We start from the raw sequence: 4,227 nt of genomic DNA, 5'->3' as shown, positions 1-4,227 counted from the left end.
TAATTCCATTTTTTAAAAAAAATTTCCCACTTTTGCATTCCAATCTCCTGTGATTAATGTGACTTTTAAAATCATTTTTATTTTTATTTTCTGCTTTTTGGAGGGCAATTGGGGTTAAGTGACTTGCCCAAGGTCACACGGCTAGTGTGTGTGTGTGTGTGTGTGTGTGTGTGTGTGTGTGTGTTAGATCTGAGGCCATATTTGAACTCAGGTCTTCCTGACTCCAGGGCCAATGCTCTATTCAATGCACCACCTAGCTGCCTTTTGGTATTATTTTTAGAAGATGTTGGAGGTCTTGGACCCTTCAGTATCAGTAGTTGGAAACTGGTATTACTGTGATTTTGAATGGTTTGCCTTAGATTCAAATAGATACAATTCTGTCATTTTTGAGATTATACCTCTTTACTGATTTTCTCACTTTGGGCTACTCCATTTCTTCTAAGGGATTCTTGCCCATATTAGTGTACGTAGTGATCACCTGAATTTAATTCACACATTTCCATCCATTTATGATATACCATGTAGCATCTTGTGCATATTATAGACATTCTGGGTCTACAGTATACTGTATCCCTGTTTATATGCATATATAAAATGCGCACACACACACCAATTAATCACAGAAGGATCAGACATCTCAGCTGAATAACTCAATCAATCTAAGCAAACTAGAGATAAATAAACCTTAGTTTAAGATAGGATCATAGGGATTTAGAGTCACTGGATAAAGATAGATGATACTATGAGAAAATATCTTGTGATTGGTTACAGAAAATCAAATTTTACCTTTCGAGTTCTGTATTAAAACAGCTATTTGAGAGATAAAGTAGGAGAAGACTCCAAATTCAGGAGCTTAGAATTCCAGACCCCACAAATTAATTTTTAAAAATTAAAAAAAATTTAAAAAATTTTAAAAAATTAAAAAAAAGAATCCCAGAGCCCTGAAAATGAATTGCTGTTATAGGGATGTTAGGGTACCCTTCTCCCCACCCATCCTTGCCCATTGACCAAGTCCCTAGAAGACTGGTCTAGTAGGAGACAATGCATATAAGTGGATGAGAGATGTACCAAGGAGAAACAGTCCCCTGAGAACAACTGAATATTCAGAGTTGGGATTGAAAGGGTATAACCTGATTTTAGAATGTCACTGTCAGCAGAGTTGGTAGCAGCATCCCCAGAGCAACAGAGTCTAAAGAAAGTGTCTACATAAGAAACCAAGAGACATACTAAGAATTAGATATACTGAGGAAAGGCAGCTTCAAGATTCTAAAGTGATACCAATCCTGAGAGCCTAACAGAGAGTTGTACCTAAGAAAAACATCATAAGGATTCTATGAAGAGAGAAAGAAAGAGAGAAAGGGGGGGAGAGGTAGGAGAGAGGGACAGAGGGACAGAGAGAGAGAGAGGAAGAGAGAGAGAGAAAGAGAGAGAGAGAGAGAGAGAGAGAGAGAGAGAGAGAGAGAGAGAGAGAGAGAGAGAGAGAGAGAGAGAGAGAGACTGAGACTTTCCACGATCAGGAGTTGTGAGTTATCTTTTTGAAACAGATGTTCCATATATGTGTGCCTCACTATAACTTAGAGGCCACCTCCCCAGTAATTGTGTATGTACAAGGAGAGAGTAGGTTCCCAGTTTGTATGAGATCCCCTCCCTTCCCCTTCCCTCCCCTTCCACCTCCTCTCCTTTCCCCTCCCCTCCCCCCTCCCCCATTCCCCTCCCATTCTCTTCCCTTCCCTCACCCCCTCTTCCTTCCTTCCTTTCTCTTATTTCCAAAAAGGTTCACCTGTCTTCTCCATGCTGGAAATTCAGTGGTCACTCACAGGCCCAATACCACTGCTGACTGACTTAATTAGATCTAATCAACCAAGGCTGGTTTACCCTTTCTTAGGCAGTCTGGCTGCCCACCCACCCTACCTCTGAGGGGCTCACTATAATGGTGCCAGGTGTTTTATGGACACTCAATTGACTTTAGCTCTGCACAGCTCAGAACTCCTGAACTCAAGCAATTGGCCTCAGCCTCCTTTTGTATGCAGGGATTACAGGTGTGTGCCTCTGTGACTGGCTGGGGGATTATTTCTGTAACAACTGCCCTTGATGTACCTGCTTAGTGAATACCCTTGTAAAAAACTAATTAAGTCTGACTAATAATCACTGGGCTCCACTCCAGTGAAGACTCCTGAGCAGTAGTATTAGAAAATCCAATCCCATCAGCATTTCTCCTAGAACTCTAAGGAGAGTAGTAGTCTGCCACTCTCAAGAGAACCTGCCAACAAATTTAAATGAGTTAGTGAAATAGCCCAAGGAGGAGTCCTCTATATGTGACATAATTGGGTATTTTCTGGTATTTCCATGTGCACATTTATATATGTGAGTCAGTATGGTGTTGTCATTTAGTTACTAGGTGTGGAGTCAGGAATATGCAGGCTCTAGTCTTAACTTGTAAGGGGCAGCTAGGTGTTGCAGTGGATACAGTGCTGGTCCTGTAGTTATGAAGACTCATCTTCCTGAGTTTAAATCTGGCCTCAGATACTTCCTAGCTGTGTGACCCTAGACAAGTCACCTAACCCTGTTTGTCTCAATTTCCTCATCTGTAAAATGAGCTAGAGAAGGAAATGGTGAACACTCCAGTAGTTTTGCCAAGAAAACTCCAAAAAGGGTTTCAAAGATTCAGACACTATTGAAAATGACTGAACAAGGCTTACCTTTTATGTGTATAGTCAAAACACTTCAGTTAACCCCTCAGTGCCTGAAACAACTCTCTAAAGCTTCTCTACAACAGTGAAGACAGTTTCTGTACCAGTCAGTCAATAAACATTTGTTAAGTGCCTATGATGTGCCAGATGAAATCATAGGTCTGGGACCTTTATGTGTGTATTAATTGCATATATGTAAAGGATAATGGGGGGGGGAGGTGTGGAGTGTAATACTTGTATAATTTTCTACATACAAAATGTATTATACGTCATATTATTATGTTTACAACATTAACAGATAATGCTACAAACTCTTGAAAAGTAGTATTTACATAGATGTGAATACCTTATATCCATACATTTGTTTATGCATACAAGAAAACACACACATATGACACTAACCCTATCTCTTTAAATAAATATACTGTTCTTCTTTGTTCATTTTAATTTTTTTTATTTAATACATCAGTATCTGTGTGTGTGTGTGTGAATATGTGTAATTGCTGTACTGTAGGTGATGAGGTCTGAAAAACAGTGTGAGAGCTAAGAGCTATCAAGTAAATGAGTGTCCTGTAGATTTCAGGAATCTGGTTAATGCAGTTGCATGAGGTAGCAGCCTATTAATAGCTCTGACTGGGAAAATGAACTCATTGGTTATGCCCAAAGCAGTTCCTATTACCTTTTTTTTTTTCCTGTTAGTGGGATGAGGTAAAATTCTAGCCATCATGTTTTATGACTAAGCGGTTAAGCTGCCTTTACCACCCCCCCCCAAATGAGCCCAATAACCAACTAAATCTTCTTTTAATTGATTCTTTTGAAGCTCAGGTGTTTAATTGCTGTTTTCTTTCTTGGCCCTTTTGCTTAACCAATTCTCTCTTCCTTTCTCATTTCATGATCTTGGCAGTTAAGGATTTTTTAAATGAAAAATTTATATTATTAGCCCTGTGGGAAAGAATAGTAACTATCTCCCTAGCCTGTACAAAGCTGAATATGGTCTTAGAAATTATTAATTGTCAAATTAATCACAGCATTAGCAAGAAATAGGATCATAGACTTTGAACTGAAAGGGTCCTTAGAGGTCATCCATGCCAACCACTTTATTTTACAGAGGAACAAATGAAGTTCATTGGGAAGTGACTTGTCCAAGGTCATATAGATCATAAATCACAGAGCCAGAACTTGATCCATGTTTTCTGATTAGATGAAGCATTCTTTTCATTGTGACAGGCTGCTTCTTCAATCTCTTGACCTCTGTGTGTCTTAGTTTATTTATCGGAAAAAGTTATTAATAGTGTCACCCAATGTTCCCCAAACATCTGATTATAAGTAAAACTGCTTGTAAAGCATGTTGAGCTCCTCATAATAGTTATTTTATATTTAAGGCATTATTACATGTGCTTCTTACAAATAACACGGTAGCTGGGGTCTGAGAAGAAAGACTTTTAAGATTTTTTTTCTGCACAGCTAGTCTTATGAAGGATATATTTTTTCAAAATGATAGAGGGGTTTCCATACCAAAGACTTGGCATTTACCTCA

This window comes from Petaurus breviceps, unplaced genomic scaffold (assembly GCF_028583685.1).
Source record: "Petaurus breviceps papuanus isolate PSGF00001 unplaced genomic scaffold, PetGlider_PUasm1.0 90644, whole genome shotgun sequence".
Taxonomy (NCBI): domain Eukaryota; kingdom Metazoa; phylum Chordata; class Mammalia; order Diprotodontia; family Petauridae; genus Petaurus; species Petaurus breviceps.
Note: the sequence above shows the minus strand (reverse complement) of the source record.